We start from the raw sequence: 19,308 nt of genomic DNA, 5'->3' as shown, positions 1-19,308 counted from the left end.
ACAAGTGTTTTAAATTGTTGCCTGAGACCCATTAATAGTTTCTCTGTTTACTGAATCTTCCTCTACCACTCACATACTGATTAATTTACTCTTCCAGTTGCAAAAGAAATTTCTGGAGCTGAACGGCACTCCTTTAAAGCAGGGGTAGGAAACCTACATTCTGTGAGGTGAGTTGGTGGAGCACAAGCATCAGCTCCCCCATTGCAGCGAGCAGCCATGAGCCTCACAGACCAGATCAAGGCAAGCCACAGACTGCATCTATCCCTGGGCTCTCCCTGACAGAGAGAAGTCATCAGCTCTGCTTGCTTCAGGAATGAATTTCCTGCAAGCATCTACAACCCCCTCCCCTCCGTCGCCGCTGCCGCTGCCTTTGGCCAGGAATCTCAGCCAATCAGAGCAGTGAGGGATGGTGCCTGCAGGCAATGCTTCCCTCCATTACACAGAGTTGCAGAGCCACCTGTGTCTCCTTGGGAACTGTGCCAGTTAGGTGCCCCAATTACTGCCACAGCCTGCTCTTGCACCCCATCTCCCACCCAGAACCCACACCTGCCCCCTACCTCCTGGCCCAGACCCACCACACAGCCAATCCTAGACCCTGTACCCTTACACTGAGCTTGCTCCCTGGTATCGCTCCCACACACTGAAGCCCTCATTTTTGGCCCATCCAGAGCCTAGTCCCAGGAGTAAGACCTGAGTCTTAGCACTTCCCTCCGTCCCACCCCACACTGTGGGGCTAGACCTTGAGAGGAACAGTGACTGTCTTTTTTTCCGGCTTCTCAGTTGGAGGCCACATCTGTTAGGGTCCACATCCCCTCCTCCCCTCCCACTTCTCACTTGTGCATGACCTCTGAGTTTTCTGTGGATCAGAGCCCCCCCAACACATAAATGGTACCCCATGCCCTACTTTAAAGGAACATCAACGTACACAAACTTTTTCAAGATTTTTTTTAACCCTAACGAGCATATACTGATATCTCTATCCAAGGCTCTATTAAAAATCTTGCACACACAAAAAAAGGGGGGGGGGGGAAGCTATGAGTTTCTCCAAACCAAATACCTAGTAAAACAAACGTTTTATTTAACATCCCCTTCCAAGAGTCCTATACCACTGCTACCCACCTAATTATGGACAAGGAAAGAGAAAGAAGCCTCTCACCACACTCTGAAAGTTCAACATTAGTTAAAAACATACCAAGGTAGGAAGTGAGTTACAAAGGCATACAACTCCAGTACCTCCTGACTGCAATTTCACCAGAATGTCCCACAGAATAAGTTGGCCTAAGATAGTTAAATATGGGCTATTTAGGTTTGCATAGAATCATAGAAGTGGAGGACTGGAAGGAACCTCTACAGGACAAAGTAGGACCATGTAACAGCCAGACCATTCCTGACAGGTGTTTATCTAACTTGCTCTTAAATAAGTGAGATTCTGCAATCTGCATAGGCAATTTGTTCCAATGCTTAACTACCCCGATAGGTAAGCTTTACTAATATCCAACCTAACCCCTTCTTCCTGCAATTTAAACACATTGTTTCTTGTCCTATCTTGAGAAATTAAGAACAATTTCTCTCTCTTCCTTGTAACAATATTTTGTGTACTTCTGTCCCTTCTCAGTCCACTTCTCCAGAAGAAACATTTTTTTTAATCTTCTCTCCTAGGTCATGATTTCAAGACCTCAAATAATATTTTAATTTTGAATGGGGGGGGTTGGGGTTTTTTTTTGGGGGGGGCACTTCTCTGGACTTTCTCCAATATGTCCACATCATTCCTGAAATTTGGCATCCAGAAATGGACACTATACAGTTGATGCCTTATCAATGCAGAGTAGAGAAGAATTACTTCTTGTGTCTTGCTTACAACTCTTTTGGTAAAATATGGCATCAAGAATAAAAGTTTTAGTTAACCCCAATATGAATGTAATTGAACTATTAAAGTTGCCTATTTTGTAAATAATTTTGTATTATCTGACTCACCATTCCCCCTCTACAGTGAGCTTCCACTGTGTTCTCCCATAGCTGCAGAACAGAAAAAATATATATAAAAACTGGAAAATGTGATTGTACTGCCACAAACTGGGAGAGTTGGTATATGAATATGAAACATTTAAATTGCTTTTACATTTACAGCATATTTTAAAATCAACCTCAAGGAACACTGAAGCAGATACACAGGTCCCCAGATCCTTCAAGGTCAGTCTATATTTAGGACAGGTCCAAGTTTCTTGGTCAAAGTATAGTCAATAAGTCTATAAAATAATGACTGATGTGGAAAAAGTGAATAAGGAAAAGTTATTTACTTATTCCCACAATAAGAACTAGGGGAGGGGTCACCACATGTAATTAATAGGCAGCAGGTTTCAACCAAACAAAAGGAAGTTTTTCTTCACTCAGCACAGTCAACCTGTGGAACTCCTTGCCAGATGATGTTGTGAAAACTAGGACTTTATGGGTGTATACACAGCAGGGCTTAACTTGAAATAAGCTACACAAATTGAACTTAGTCAATTGTGTAGCTTATTTCAAAATAACTTATTTAGAAATTGGGAGCATCTACAAAGGACTTATTTCGAAATCACACACTTCCTCTGACTTCCCTTACTCCTTGTACAATAAGGGTTACAGAAGTCAGAGTAAGAAGTTCTCCATCTTGACAGTATTTCATTACAGGCAGTCCCTGGGTTGTACAAGATAGGGACTGTAGATTTGTTCTTAAGTTGAATTTGTATGTAAGTCGGAACTGGTACATATTGTAGGGGAAACTCTAGCCAAACATTTCTCCAGAGCTCCGTTTTATTCTCCCACACCTCACTTCCCTCAGTCCTTTATTCTCAAGCTGAGGTGTCTGCTGAGAAAAGCTGCTCCATGTCTCCCTGGTCTGCTGGGCGGGGCTCTAGCTTTGCATCTCCCTGGTCTGCTGGGGGGAAGCAGCTAGTGCGGGGTTGCCTCACCCCGTTTGTAAGTAGGGATCCGATGTAAGTCAGATCCATGTAACCCGGGGACTGCCTGTATTTCAAAATAATTGCCTGTTGTGTAGACATGGACTAAGTTATTTCAAAGTAACGCCAGTTATTTTGAAAAGTTATGTAGATATACCTTAACAGGTTTAAAAAAAGCTAGATAGATTCATGGAGGTTAGGTCCACCAATGACTATTAGCCAGGAGGTGTAGGAATGGTGTCCCTAGCCTCTGTTTCTTTGGAAATGGATGACAGGAGAGGGATCACACAATGATTACCTGTTGTGTTCCCTCCCTCTGGGGCATCTGGTATTGGCCACTGTCAGCTGACAGGATATTGGGCTAGACGGACCTTTGGTCTGACCCAGTATGGCCATTCTTATAAGGTCCAGACTTCAAAGGGATAACAAACAAAAGGTGAGTGGGGGAGGGGAAGTCCAGATGTGGCCTGTGGTCTACCTATTGACGACTCCTGAACTAAAGGGACAGGAAATCAAGTATAAACTGCTCTTGGTCACCTAAACAGTCCAAGGTTTCAAAGTATAAACAAAATCTTGTTAGAGGGCACAGCTGGGAGAGGGGTACATGTCCCTCTCCTGGGGCAGGTCCAGGTTCATCTATCTCTTGCATTCCTGAGCCAGAGAGAGGAACGAATCAAATGGTGCACTTCCCCCTCAGTCTCTGATGAAAGGAAACAGCCAGCAATGTTCCCATACAAATCAGAGGAAAGGAGAGAGGCGCTTCAGCCACCCCCAATACCCTTAAGGGCCCCTGGGGAGTGGGAGGCTCTGGGCTGAGACAGTCCTGAAGAGGGGGATGCCCCAGCCAGCCCCTTTCATCTGCCAGGTGAATCTGTCTCTTTAATATACAGTATTATAAGAAGCATCCCGTTCCAGGCACATCCTATTTTCCTAGCACAACCAAACTCTTACTTAGGATGTTAAGGACTAGTTGACTCTCTGATAAACAAATGCATATCAGATAGCTGACAGGATAGGCAATTAATCCGTTTCCCCCCTCCCCCCGCTGCCTCTATTAGAGGCAGCGGGGAGGGGGGGGAGGAGAGAGAAAACGGGGTACTTCAAAGCTGCAGCACCGCAGGGAGCCCAGGTTCCGTGCAGCGCTGCTGCTGCTTTGAAACGTTGTAGCGGCGTTTCAAAGAGGCAAACCCACCCTATCTACTAATCGAATAGTTGACGAAAAATGCATCTACTACTCAATTAGTGAAATACACACTACTTAACATCCTTAACCCTTATGTTGTCTTAAGTTATGATAAGAAGCAGCTTCATACCAAATTTGGTGGTCCTAGTTCTTACCTTTCAGGAGGGGTTCTTGAACAAATGGATACACAGACTGCCAAACATACAGAGTTTAAAAATACATAGTAAGAAGACTTTATGCAATTTTCAAAGACAGTGGTTTTTATTTATATTGAAAAGATTTCCTTTAAAATCTTTGTACTCAGTTGCATAAACCCATATATTTAAATTATCAAAAAAGCAACCAATGAAAATGTTAACCAGCTCTTTAATATACTAACTCAAAATGTGTCAACTCCTTTAGATTTTATGATGGTTTATTCCACATAATGGACCAAATTTGATCAAAGATTTTTCCTTTTATAAAGTGTTCAGGGGTATTGGAGGAATACCTGTAAGATGTACAAGTCACATAGTTAAAGCATGCTTTACTCACATTTAGAAAGTCAGCGTCATGTTCAGTAAATTGATAGTACTGCAGAAGGTGATTTTCCCCAAGTATTATTTTTCTAATAATTTGTTTTATTCCTGGATTAAAAAAAATAGGAAGCTAAGAGTATCCCAAGGGCATTCTGTGCCAACAAATTAAGAATTCTGCACAAAATGTTTTAAAATGCTGCAAGATTTATTTGTCAATAAATACACAGGCTTCGCTTTGTCACTGGCTGCATGAAGATGAGAGATCACTCCCACCACAAGGACACAGACTCAGCAGTGAAGCTGCACTCATCCAAGGCCTCGACATACCCCAGAAACACCCTGAGGCCATGCTCATCTGTGCCAGGAGTACCAGGTATAGGGAAAACAGGTAGGCTCAACCAGGCAGAATCCAAGTGTGAAGGGCTCAGTGTGGAAAGACCCAAGTGTGAGGCAAAAGGATTCTGGGAAACACATGATGAGTGTAAGCACCTCAGTGTGGAGATATAGGTATCTATATGAACAAAGGCTTATGGGAAGAAGGTTTGAAGTGCAGGGGCATTGAGCCTTTGCAGGGACTTTCAAGTGAATATAGTTGGGTCTCAGCCAAATAATTTGGGTATCTCAGTAGTCTGGGTGGTGGGGCAGTGGAATTATGGGTGCAGCTAATTGGGTGTCAGGGGCATGAGAATATGGCTGTGGGGATTGAGTGGTGCAGGTGGTGAGGCTTATTAGGGTAGGTGTTCAAGCACAGAGCTTAGAGGGAGTGGTTTAAATGCAGGGGTTGAGGTTCATTGGGGTAGGGTTTGTGCATGGAGGGCTAAGAGGGATCTGGATGTACCAGCTAAGGCTTGGCAGGGATGTCTAGGCATGGGAAGTCCAAATGCACATAGGCTGGGTGGATAGGAGAACAACTCCCCCTTACAGCAAACTCACCCCTACAGTTGAGGAGCATTTGGGGCAGGAAACATGCAGCTGAGGAAGGTTTCTGGAGGTGGGTGTGAGATAGCCCCAGTTATTCCTTGCAAGGGGTGTCTTGGCCTCTCCTGCCTCAGCTAGAAGTCACTGGCTTGGATGTCCCTAAACTTGCTTTGCTTTACCCCCTACCAGCTACACTGGATGCATGAATCAATGCATCTGTGCTACCAAGGATGGCATGTGATTGTTCTTGCAGCTTCCTCTTGCTTCCATGTCAGAAAGTCATTTTCCTGAGGGGAAGCAAAGAAATCTGTGGGGGGACATGAATTCTACAGATGGGTAGTGGTGCAAAATTTTCCCAGAAGTATCAATAGACATATTTGAAATACACAAAATATTAGCACTGGGCAGACATATATTAGGAGCAGTGTTTAATATATTTTAACAAACCTGAATACAGGGTAAGGAGTGATATAGCAAAGCCTCCAGATTACAAAATTAGTTAAGTTCACAGAAAAATTCACGAAATTCAGAGAGACCTGTATCGAGTTAAGTCACCAACCAGTAGATCCCAGATCAACTGACAGATGATCCTGATGGGTTTTAGCCAGGAAGCTATCAAGTGCTGGCAATTCAGTTGCCCCTCCACCCACTGTCCTGGAGCTCCCCTCTTCCCCCCCCCCCCCCCCCCCCAGATCCTCCTGCTTGTGCAGGGTATGGGAGGGAGAAAGGTGGGGGGGGGCACTGAAAGTGACAGACATTTGCTTTGCCAAGCTCCCTCCACAGCGAAAAGGGGATGGACGGAGCTTGACAAAGCAAATCTAATCTGTCACTTTCACACAATGTGTGTGCCTCTGCCATTCTCACAAACACGCACTGTACTTCACTCTCCTACCAATCCAACACATACGTGGGTTGTTGTTGTTACTTCTTTTACGGCTCACAAAGTGTGCTATGTTTGGTTTTTGACTGGTCTGGTCATTTCATTATTTGCATTTCTCTCTCATGCTTAAATTTAATATTGAGTAGTGAGTTCTAAAATGCCTAACCTGTCATGGCTGGAGTAATTATCTCTATGGTAATTGCTGCTCCTAGAAGTGGTTGTCATGTCCCTGCAGCCTCTGAGAAAGGGAGAACAGGGAGTCTCCACATGCTGTCCTTGCCGGCAGACACCACTCCTGCAGCTCCCATTGATCAGTAATGGGAAACCATAGCCAGTATAAGCTGTGGACTCAGTGCCTGTACATACCAGCTGCTTTCAGGAGTAGTGTAGGGCCAGTGCAGGAGTAAGCTAGCCTTAACCCCAATGCTCCACCACCGGGAAGCCATCTCAGTTAAACGGTGCCCAACCAGAGCCTGCTTCCTGAACCTTCTCTTACACCCAACCTCCTGCCCGACGTGAATCCCCCAGCACCCAAACTTCTTCCCAAAGCTTGTACCCTGAACCCCCTCCTGGACTCCAAACCCCTATCCTGGGCTAAACCCAGGGCCCCTCCCACCCTCAGCCCAAGACCAGTGCCTGCATCCCAAATCCCTACCCCAGCTTCGTGAAAGAGAGAGGATGGAGTGAACAGAGTGAGGCCTTGGAGAAGGGGTGGAGCAAGGGCGGGGCCTCGGAGAAGGGACAGAAAGAAAGCAGGGCAAGGGGTGGAGCAAGGGCGGGGCCTCAGAACAGGGACAGGAAGAAAGCAGGGCAAGGGTATTTGGGTTTGAGGTAGATCTTATATTGCACTTCAAATTGAAAGAGTGATCTTGTGGTTAAAAAGGTTGGAGACCACTGAGTTAGGTGAACAGGAAACAGGATGTCCAATAAACTTCAATGTCAATAAATGCAAAGTAATATGAGAATACTGTGGATTGCATTTGTAATTCAGTATTCTAAAATAACCGTAAGCTCAGGAAAAGGTTCTGGGCAGCTCAAGGAATACCTCTGCTCAATGAAAGACTACTCAACAAGACAAATAAGATATAAGGATGCCCCAGGAATTGGGAAGAGAAAATGAATTGTATCATTATATACACCACTAGTTCAATCATCTTGAATATTATTATACAATATCTTGTAGTTCAATGCAGAACTGCACTGACAAAGTAATTTAGAGAACACAATTGTTTACATTTATACTGTACTGGTTTTGTGAATTGATAACTTTAGTGCTGGTGAAAAAAGTGCTGGATAACAGCAGACTGATGTCACCAAGACATTTAATATATAAAACCACTCACATTTTATATTTAACTGATAAATATTTGACAAATTAAAGTGTTTTTATAGTGTAATTTTAAAAAGTGACCTAAGATTTATTAGATGAGCTCTATTAATACACACTTATTTTCCCAAGAAAAGAATCTTCAGTCATTTAAGGTAAATAATTTAACATGAACATTTACATATACATGGGTTCTTGAATACTAGCCTTGCCAAAGAAAAGGGCAGTGAAGACAAACAGCCTTCGCTGACAAGATAGCAGCATCCTGCTCTGCCAACACAACAGTTTGGCACACATGAATCACTCTAAGATTCATCTCCACTTTCATTTTTTAAAACTATCTAGTCTGATTTGTTCCATTATCTTTCAACAAATTCAATGAGAGAAGACAGGAACATTTTTTAAAGCATATATGTAAAACATAACTGCATCACCTGAAAACTAAACCATCCTAATGCCAGTCATACAGTACTTGTGGAATTTCTGTGACACTTATTTTCATCTCTAAAGTCTACTGTCCATCTCAAACAAATCTTTATAAAATCTACCATTCTGAAAATAGTGCTCCGTAATAAAATTCCAAGAGCACTCTCGCTCCTGGATCCCAGAAGTCTCAGCTCAGAAACGATGCCGTTGGTGTGCTGAAGAAGCTACAAAGATAGCGTTCACATCACCTCTTGTTAACCGAGCATATGCAATTTTACCAACACCACTGGTTCTAGAAAGATTTGCCTGCTGAGCTGTATAGAGATTTTATAGCCAACTTAGCAAAACTAGTAATTATTTATTGAAATGTGATAACACCCTATCAAAATGATTTACTAAAATAGAACAATCCAGCATTAAATGAAGAACCAGAATAAAATTTTCCGACCCTGGAACAAGATGAAGCAATGGGAAATGAAATGCTTTCTCCACTATAAACAAGCTTTTGAAATAAAAATGGATTATCTGGTGCTTTAAGTGTCAGAAATACAACAGACAGCACGATTGCCACTGTTTTCACAAAGGATCCCTAGTGAGGGAGTAATAGAGTGTATAAAATACTTAGCTAGTTGCATAGTGTTGGCTTGAACAGCTGTTGGCTGCTGTAAATTTACAGTCACCAACACAATTTTATACAGAGAACAGAAAATTACGGCTCACTTTTTTCACCACCACAAAAAATATCTTCCAAAGCAGCTGCTGTACAGAAAGACAGCCTTTAGTCGGCCTCTCACCCCCAGAAGTGTAGCCGTAACAGGCTCTGGATGCTGAGGAAAGCAATGAAATACTGTGACCTAAAAGATATGGCCATATTTCGCAGCAAATCTTCTGAGAAAGAAGAAAGCTTCTTTCTTAAGATACCAGCTCACTAATAAAACAAGCAGCAGAGTCACACACACACACACACACAAACTTGTTTTAAAGCAACCGCCAAAACAAAACCCTTCGTTTTTTATCCTCTTCAGCTTTATGAATTAAAAAGGAAATAAAACAAATCCTCCTCACGCTGGATACGAATCTCAAATCTTAGTCACACATTATGTAATAGCCATTAACTGATCAAACTTAATGTGACAGTGGTGCAAAGGGGAAGCGCTGGGGGATGCAGCTGTTACTCTTCTGACCCCAGGCTCCAGAGCAAGTTCCGTGCCCGTAGGAGCAGATCTTCCATTCCCTAAACACTCCGTCCCCTTCCCACACCAGCTCTCCTGCAAGCCCCAGTCCGGGGGGGGGGGGGCAGCGGGTTTTTTCGCCCCGGGGGCTCCGAGAGGATCGGCTGGCTCCGCTCCTCCCGGGGTGATGACGAGGAGCCGCCAACAAGAACCAGTTTCTGCTTTTCACGGACTCGCTTCCTCGAGGCGGGGGAAGCGCCCGAGCCAGCGGCCGCCGCTGGGCCCCGCACGCGGGCAGGGGAGACGAGAAACAACCCCCACCCCGAAAGCCTCACTCACCTCAGCGCCCCGTCCGCAAGCGATGGCCCCGGCCCGCAGCCGAGGGACGTAGCGGCCGCCGGCCGGAGAGCGCCGAGCCCCCCGGCCCCGCTCCTGGGGACAGCGGCAGCAGCAGCCGCCCGGCCGCAGGGGGGCACCAGGGGCGCGGCGACGAGCCGGGTGAATCCTCCGGTGCCCGGCGGGGCGCGGGCAGGCTCCGTCCCTCTCGCCAAGTTCAGGCGCGGCTGGGGCTGGGGTGGGGGCCGCCTCCCGGCAGGCAGCGGAGGCTCCCCCCCGAGTCCCGGCGCGTGCGGCCGCTCCCGCCTCCGACTGGCCGAGCCGCCCCTTCCGCGGCCGCCGCCAGCGCCGCTCCGGGCGCAGCGCGAGTCGGTTACACGGGAAGCCGCCGCCCTCCGCGCCTCGCAGCCCGGCGGGACCCCTCCGCCGCCCCCCGGCGCTGCTCCCCGGCCGCCGCGTCTCCCGCACGCCGCTGCCTCCGGAGCCCTCCTCAGCGCCGCGTCTCCATGGCCGGCCGGGGGCGGCGGCTTCCTCGCGGGGTGGGGGGAGGGGGCGGAGAGAAGGGGCGGTAACGTCCCCGGCGCGCGAATACGTCTCCTGCGCCTCGCGCGCTGGCCGGGAGGGCTCCGCCCCCTTCACGCCTTCGGCTCCGCCCAGCGCTCGCCCGGATGTCCAGGGGAGCCACGTGGTGCGCTAGCGGCTGCGGGAGGGGGCGGGGCCAGGGAGGAGGCGAGCGATGCGAGGGTGGGGGTGGGGCGGGTACAGCGACTCTATTACACAGCATCACTCTCCCCGTCCGTGGACTTGAGGGTAGGAGGTTGCAAGGGAGAGTTTTAGCTGTGAGGCAGCAGGACCCTCAATAGGCCTGCTCTCGACCGCACCCTTTGCATATTTAATTGGAAGCAGTTGTCAGATATACAATTTTCACGTGCATTTTTACATAGTGTAGAAAAAGGGGTTTTGTTAGTCAAACGTGCATTTTCTTTGGTACAAAGTTCAGAACGTACAGGGAAGAGACAAAAGTATTGTCCTCAAGCCATGACAGAAAGCATGGGGCACAGTCTGTTTTGAATGTGGTACTGTGCACCTCTTCTTGTTATAGATGCACAAATATCTTTGTGATCTTCTAGACTGGTTTTCCAAAGTGACACATTTGTGCAAGGAGTTATTGTACTTGCACACTCATAGTTTGTAGATTTCACAGTAAAATTCTCATTTTTATGGGACTTGCTACATACTCACGTGGCCATCTCAGCCTCAGTTAAATCAGTAATCTGCTACATGCACCCACACTGTGTGCATTAGATTACCATGGTTCCAGAAAGCTGCCGATCAGTGTAATATGCAAGAATATTACAGGGCAGGGGTAGCCAATAACAACGATGGTTCACTAGGGTTAACCTCTGGCAGGCTGCCACCACTATATTTACATGCATGGCCACAGGTACCAGCAGTCACAGCTCTCCTTGGCTGACGATCACCTAATGCGAGCAGCAGGAAGCAGTGCAGCCCAGAACACCACTCCCCGCAGCTCCCATTGGCTGGAAATGGCCATCCATGGCCAAAAGTAGTTGATCACCGTTTGCTGGTATCTGTGGCCATGCAGGTAAATATAGCAGTGAGGGCCCATCAGGAGCTAACCCTGGCAGACTGGATCAGGCCCACAGGCAGGTATTTGCCCAATCCTGATATAAGGGGGTAGAAGAAAGTGTTTTAGCATTACTCCATGGCTGTATCTAGACTGCATCCCTTTTTCGTAAAAGGGATGCAAATTAGACACATCGCAATTTCAAATCAAGCGGGGATTTAAACCTCCCCCCCGCTTCATTTGCATAAACATGGCTGTCGCTTTTTTCCGGCTCAGAGCTTTGCCGGAAAAAAGCGCCAGTCTAGACGCGGATCTTTCAGAAAATAAAGCCTTTTCCGAAAGATCTCTTATTCCTCTTAAAATAAGGAATAAGGGATCTTTCGGAAAAGGCTTTATTTTCCGAAAGATCCGCGTCTAGACTGGCGCTTTTTTCCGGCAAAGCTCCGAGCTGGAAAAAAGCGACAGCCATGTTTATGCAAATGAAGCGGGGGGGGGGGAGGTTTAAATCCCCGCTTCATTTGCAATTGCGATGTGTCTAATTTGCATCCCTTTTACGGAAAAGGGATGCAGTCTAGACACAGCCCATAAGATTCTGATCCTCTATTTAGCTACGTAGAGACAAACCCCTGTAGATATGTGGAACTCCATTGTGACTTAGTGGGGATGCTGTCTCCTTCTGTAATCCTATACTCGCTCTGGTGTTGCATTCACCGTTTGCTTTATAGGATTATATGTGATACTACTGTCCTATGCTGCTCTGTAGTGACAGTGTGTGTGGGTGTGCCTCCGTTTCCCCAGACCCGGCAACACTAACTGCATGAGGAGGGGGAGGCTGAGTGAGACTCACTGGGGAAGTATGTGCAGCCTCTCACATCCTGAGGCCCTGGGGACAGAACATATCACCTTGGGCCTGGAAGGAGGAGGATGGAGGAAGCGGGGCTGCCTAGGGCATGTGAGCAGTGGCTGTGGGGGGTAAGGCAGTCTCTGTTGAGTAGGATGAGGAGAGTAGACTGGGAGCAGAAAAGGGGGTTCAGGGCCCGTGAGCCCTTCCCCCTCTCCCCCGCCCCGAGGACTAAGCCTGCCTACCCTGGCTCCTGTGCTAACACTGGTCCTAAGCTATGCTGTGTTTCTGTGAACCAGTAAACCTTCTGTTTTACCTGCCGGCTGAGAGTCACATATGCTTGCGGATGTGGGTGCAGAGTTGGGGGCTCCCCAACTCGCCATCACAGCCATTGCAATCATAGCTCTCTGCCTGTTTAACTCTTGTATGGGTAATTCCCCGGAAAACATTGTAGGAGTAATGCTTTTCACAGATACACTGGGTTAGATTTTTATGTAGAGAGCATTTAATTCAACTGGAAAGATACTACAAAGATTAAAGTCAGTCATTAGGCAGTGATATTTTCCAGTTGAACAGGGCTTCTGAAAATGACTCTAGTTTTTAGAACATACTTTTGCTTGCATACCTTTATAAATTGCTTGCTTCAGTGCCCTCTCTAATGTTCAAAACCTGAGTGAAGAAAATTTTAGAATTATGGTAAACAAATCTTTTATATGTTCTTTGAAACTGTGTAAAGCTTTTAATATTGTTTACATCACCCAAAAATGTACTAAGTGCTTTACAGATACATAATTAGATAGATCTGGTACTCTAAGAAAATCTACAGTTGTTTTGTCCTTTTTTTTCTACCATTTCCATCTATGTTTCCCTTCCAAGCTTCCTCAATCAGCTCTTGTGCTCCCCTTCCCAGTTAATATAGAACATTACCTGAGTTATTTCCTTTTCTGTAATTGTAAAAGTCTTTGTTGCCTCTTGCTCCTGGTATATATTACTGCTGTCGACTGTTGCCTCTTGCTCCTGGTATATATTACCGCTGGTATATTACTTCTTAAAGGGCCATTGTAAGTATTTATGCTTCCAAGTCACTGATTTGGGAAGTTTGTCTCCTCATAAGGATTTACGGAAGACGAAAGATAAGCCATGCAAGTTCAGAATGTATATATATTTCTATAGATGTTGATTTTATAAGAGACAATGAACATGTATTTGCAGAATCGAGCTTCTCGATATTTGTGGTCACACACGGTTGCTGGTGATATACAGTCCTGGGTTCCGGAATAGGTTTAAGACAATCACTAGATGAAATGTGCCTTTTTAAAAGGTAAGGGTTATCTGATGGAATGAGGAAGTTCCATAGTGATTGAACTCCAACTGTCCTTAAATTCTTGGTCTATGGAAACCCTGACCTAACCCCAGGGGACCTAGTGACTATTGGAATCCACAGGCTTCAATTAGACACCCAGAGGAAAGCACAATGCACAGAGAAAATTAGGTGCTTAAAGCCTGGTCTGCACTGGCAGGTTGTTGCACCAGAAGTATGCAAATGAGGCTAAGCGTGGAATATCGCTGAGCCTCATTTGCATAACTAATGAGCCGCCATTTTGTGGAAGAGCTGTCTACACTGCCCCTTCTTGCGCAAGAAAAACCCTCTTGCGCAATGCCGCTACGCTGATTATTTTCAGGAATAACGCCATTGCGCAAGAGGGTTTTTCTTGTGCAAAAAGGGGCAGTGTAGACAGCTCCTTTTAGCGCAAGAGCCTCTTCCACAAAAATAGCGGCTCATTAGGTATGCAAATGAGGCTCGGCGATATCCCACGCTTAGCCTCATTTGCATACTTCTGGCACAACAACCCGCCAGTGTAGACATAGTCGTAGAGCCTAAAATAAGAAATGTCAATGAGGTGTGTAGATCTACACCTGACTTACCAAATGGATTTAGGCATTTATATTGGGGGCAGAGGGAAGCATATCTCTCGCTTTGAGATTCACAGCCAAATAGGAAGAGGTGTTGTCACTCCTCTTATAACGTTTAACACACTGGGTAAAGCACTTACCCACAATGTGGGACACCCTGTTTTAACTTGCCTTGTTGCTGTGGAAAATGGATTTGAACGCAGGGCCATTCTCTTTGGCAGTATATGTCTGAACTATAGAGCTTATGGGGTGTTTATAGTTTCTCTTACATAGGATCCCTATACAAAGCATGGGGAGAGAGTATGTCTACACTAGAGGATAAGGTCGAATTAAGATATGCAACTTCAGCTATGTTAATTGCATAGCTGAAGTTGAAGTACCTTAACTCAACTTTTGGCACTGTCCACACTACAGGAAGTCACTCTCCCTTTGACTTCCCTTACACTCCTCATGGAAGCAGGACTACTGGAATCAACTGGAGTGCCCCTCTTGGTTTGAATTAGTGTGTCTTCACTAGGCCCACTAATTCAAACCCTGGAAGATTGACTGAGGCAGCTTCAATCTTTTCTATAGTGTAGACATACCCTTAGATGCTATCCACAAAAGTCAAAACACTAGCCAAGGAACTGCGTAAGAGAGTCAATGGTAGCTGCCAATGCCAGGCATGCATTCTAAGACCCCTCGCCCTCATGGGAATTTAGCTCTTAAGTCTGGGCTTCAGGGAGATACTTATCGCTGTGTAGGAGCCAGAGCTGGGAACCCCTTTCCTGGACTCAGGCAGTTTAGAAACCTAAACAGTTTCTTTTAAGATAGTAAAAAAGATTCAGGGGGTGGCCAAGTTAGTCTATAACTGGAAAAACATAAAAAATAAAAACAAACAAACAAAGAATAGTCTAGCAGCACCTTAAAGACTAACAAAACATGTAGATGGTATCATGAGCTTTCGTGGGCACAGATGAATGGAGTATTAAAGGTCCAATTCCAAAATATATAGGGAATGGGGGAGGGGAGAAGGAAAGGACAGAGGAGGAAAAAATGTCAATTAGAGTGTTCACATTACATGAAGCTGATAGAGAACATGAATGCTCTAATTGACTTTTTTTTCCTTCTATCAGCTTCATGTAACATGAACACTGTAATTGACATTTTTTCCTCCTTTGTCCCTTCCTTCTCCCCTCCCCCATTCCCTATATATTTTGGAACTGGACCTTTAATACTCCATTCATCTGAAGAAGTGGGTTGCATCCACGAAAGCTCATGATACCATCTATATGTTTTCTTAGTCTTTAAGGTGCTGCTATACTATTTGGTTTTTAAGATAGTGTTAGGCACCTGCCTAACTCCACACAAAATGTCAGGGAAGGGAGAAGAAGGCCTACCCTCAGTGCATTTAGCCCAGTGGTTAGAGCACTCGCTTTTAGAGATCCAAAATTGACTTCTCCCCTCTGCCTGATGAAAAGGGATTTGAATAGTGTTGTCTCACCCCTAAGGGACATGCCCTAAGTACTGGATTGTAGAGTGTAACTCACTGTGTCTGATCCAATTGATTTTAATTAAAGTCATAAGTATCTCATGGTAGTCCTTGGGAAGTGCACCATCTCCTTGTGCCCCTGCCAAAATTTTAATTGCTAAATGGGGTGTCCCCTCATGTCCCCTCCCACTGCAGGCACCAGTCACCTGTGATTAGAAGTAGAACACCGTTAGTGGCAGAAAATTGAGAAGCAGAGCGCAACAGAGCGAGTGCACTCAGCTTCCCCCGTGCTCCTGCCTCTACAGGGAGTGCGGGCACCCACTGCTACTGTGCAGCATCAAGTCTCCCCCTTCCCCCTCCACCACTCAGTGATCCCCAAAGCCACATCCTCAGGGACGAGGTTCTATGAGGGGGAGATGGTGGGAAGGGGCAGGGTTTGGCAGCCTGTAAATGAAATGTCTGTGTGCCCCCTTCCCCCCCCCGCCCCCCAGGTGTCCTGGGCAAGATTATGCAATCACTCTGGCTGGAGATGGCCTGTGGGCCTGGAGTTTGAGACTCCTGCCATAGTCCACTGCTTGGGACTATCAGATGTTCAAATCGCTCTCCTTATCAGATAGTGGGGAGAATTGAATTAGCAATTACCTATATCCTAGCTGTATACCCTAATTTGTATGCTACAGGATATGAGGACGAGAATCTTCTAGCTATATTTGTTTTTAGGCAGTAGTGGCCCACGCCTAGCACATCAGTCTCTGTAGACAAGAGAAATGGCAGAACATCTGTTTTCCCCCATTTTGTAGCATGCAGAAGAGCTTATGTGGGAGACAGGCATTAGAATACATACTTAGAATGAAACAACAGTCCACCTACCCAGAGGCAGAGTGTAACCAGGCATGCCTCACCACCACAGGCGTCTCCTGGTGGACACATTGTGAATTAACTTCTTGGTGTTGGACCATCCCCTTCTGGCCAGTTTCCCACCCACTGTTACTGATTTTCTCCACCTCTGGGTACTTCCTTAACACAATGTCCCTCACTCTGGAGTCCTCCCCCTCTGGGAACCCCCAATGCCCTATGCCCTCCTTGCCTTAGTGATCCACTGCCGGTCTTCATCTAGCCCCTTACTTCAGGGGCAAACTGCAGTCTGAAATGGCCACTCATGATTGGCAAGAGGGTGTGGACCTGCTGCCTTTGCCTGTCCTGGCTGCCTCCCTGCAGCCTTAGTATCCTGAGGCCTTGCTTCAGGCCTTGCAGCCTGGGAGTTTTCCTGGCCAGAACTTCCCCAGCTCTGCCTGCCTTTCCCCAACCCTCCTCTAACTAGACCCCTAGTATTCTCAGGTGCTGTAGCCTAGAAATGAGGTCAGGCCAGAGCTCCCCACAGCCCTCTCTGCACCTTCCTAGCACAACTCCCTCTGAACCAGCTTCTCTGGCAGTCAGGACTTTCCCCAACCAGATCAAGAATCAGTCTGTATCTGTCTTCTTCCCTCCAGGAGCCTTCATTTATACTCCCCTCAGCTGGGCCCTGATTAGCTAGTACCTGTCTCAGTTGTGAGGCTCTGTGCTCTCCCAGGGCTGGGTTTTATTCTTAGGCTACGTCTAGACTGGTATGATTTTCCAGAAATGCTTTTAACAGAAAAGTTTTCCGATAAAAGCATTTTTGGAAAAGCACGTCTAGATTGGCAGGACGCTTTTCCGCAAAAGCACTTTTTGTGAAAAGGCGTCCATGGCCAATCTAGACCGATTTTCCGCAAAAAAGCCCCGATCGCCATTTTCGCTATCAGGGCTTTTTTGCGGAAAACAAATCTCTGCTGTCTACACTGGCCCTTTTGAGCAAAAGTTTTTTGGAAAAAGACTTTTGCCCGAACGGGAGCAGCATAGTATTTCCGCAAAAACACTGACAATCTTACATGAGATCATGAGTGCTTTTGCGGAAATTCAAGCGGCCAGTGTAGACAGCTGGCAAGTTGTTCCGGAAAAACGGCTGATTTTCTGGAAAAAGAGGCCAGTCTAGACACAGCCTTAGGCTACATCTACATTGGCAAGATTTAGCGCAAAAGCAGCCGCTTTTGTGCAAAATCTTGCCACCGGTCTACAATGGCCGCGAGTATTTGCACAAGAACACTGACGTTCTAATGTATGAAATCAGTGCTTCTTGTGCGAATATTCTGATGCTCCCGCTCAGGGATAAGTCCTCTTGCGCAAGAGGCCAGTGTAGACAGGTAACATCAATTTCTTGCTAAAATGGCCATCGGAGCTTTCTTGCGCAAGAGAGCGTCTACACTGGCATGGATGCTTTTGTGCAAAAGCAAATCTTTTGTTCAAAGGCACATGCCAGTATAGACGCTCTCTTACTCAAATACTCTAACGCAAAAACTCTTGCGTTTAGAGTATTTGCTCTAAATCTTGCCAGTCTAGACGTAGCCTTAGGCTACATCTACATTGGCATGATTTTGCGCAAATACTTTTAACACAAGAGTTTTTGCGTTAGAGAATTTGTGCAAGAGAGCGTCTATATTGGTCCAGGACTCATTGTAAGAACGATTCGCTTTTGCGCAAAAGTGCGTCTACATTGGTGGGACATTTTTGCACAAAAGCAAAAGCCCAGAACCGTTTTGAAGAGGGCAAAAGGGCAGCAGCCCTTTCCGGGGGCGGGGGCTGGAGCTCCTTTGAGACACGTGCTAAAAGGGATCTCCCCGGACAGCCGTTTCTCTCCTGCTGCATGCTATAGGACCTCTTGCAGGGACTGACAGCCATAGCACTTCTATTTGTGGGTGCCCTCTGCATTCTTGGATATCACTGCCTTGTGCCTTTTAGTGCCTTTGGCTGATTTTTGGACCTCAGCTCTCTTTTTCTACCATGGAGCCAGGGGTGGCCTTGTGCCTGCTCTGGGCCCTTCCGGCCATTTTGGAGTGCCTGCAGCTGCTGCTCGAGGCTGCTGCACTCCTCCTCCAGGACCTTGAGGTGCAGGTCGCTCTGGACTCCCTCACTAGGGAGGCCATGGCATCCCTACCCCAGGATGGAGAGGTCTTTCTGGAGACTGGACACCAGCACCGACTGGTGGGACCGGCTGGTCCTGGGGCAATGGGACGACCAGCAATGGCTCCAGAACTTTCACATGCGAAAGCAGACATTCCTCGACCTGTGTGCCTGGCTCTCCAGAGAACCACCCCAGAGAACCACCACCCGGCTGCGGGCACCCATCCCAGTCGAAAAGAGGGTCGCCATCGCACTATGGAAGCTGGCCACCCTGGACAGCTACCGATCGGTGGCACACCAGTTCAGGGTGGGCAGATCGACCATCAGTGCCGTTGTCATGCAGGTAAGTCCCAGGAGGAGTAGCGGGGGGAAAGGGGAGGGTGCTGCACTCCATGCCCAGGGGCAGGCAAAGCTCCAGGCTGGGTCACCCAGGGGTTTGGGCCGTCCCTCCCTTGCACAGGCCTGCTGGTGGCAGGGGGCCATGGGGGAGGGGGCCCTGCCTTATGTGATGTGTTCCCCTGTGTTTCTCTGCACCCTTCTGCAGGTCGTCCATGCCATCAATGACATCCTGCTCCGGAGAGTCATTCGCCTGCGTAATGTGTAGGCTACAGTGGCCAGCTTTGCTGCCCTCGGATTCCCCAACTGCGGGGGAGCCCTGGATGCAACCCACATCCCTGTCCATGCCCCGGAGCATCAAGCGGCCTATTTCATAAACAGAAAGGGGTACTTCTCCTTTGTACTCCAGGCCCTCATGGACCACCGTGGCTGTTTCCTGGATATTTATGCAGGCTGGTCCAGCAGGGCACACAATGCCCACATTCT

General features: G+C 47.0%; 1 protein-coding gene across 3 annotated transcripts in view; it reads right to left on the bottom strand.

Annotated features, from left to right (window-relative positions):
* GALNT1 (polypeptide N-acetylgalactosaminyltransferase 1) overlaps window positions 1–10,244 on the bottom strand; it is a 147,360-nt gene extending 137,116 nt beyond the window's left edge. For 2 of the 3 annotated variants that reach the window (XM_075921642.1, XM_075921644.1), the window contains exon 1: window positions 9,700–10,244. The gene's annotated coding sequence lies outside the window, so the exon portion shown is untranslated. Of the gene's footprint in view, window positions 1–4,653; window positions 4,746–9,699 lie in introns of all 3 variants that reach the window. The other variant, XM_075921643.1, reaches the window with a different exon arrangement.
* Window positions 10,245–19,308: the final 9,064 nt, after the last annotated feature.

The sequence above is a fragment of the Pelodiscus sinensis genome, chromosome 2 (assembly GCF_049634645.1).
Source record: "Pelodiscus sinensis isolate JC-2024 chromosome 2, ASM4963464v1, whole genome shotgun sequence".
NCBI classification, from domain to species: domain Eukaryota; kingdom Metazoa; phylum Chordata; order Testudines; family Trionychidae; genus Pelodiscus; species Pelodiscus sinensis.
Note: the sequence above shows the minus strand (reverse complement) of the source record. Positions and strands in the feature narration are given on the sequence as shown.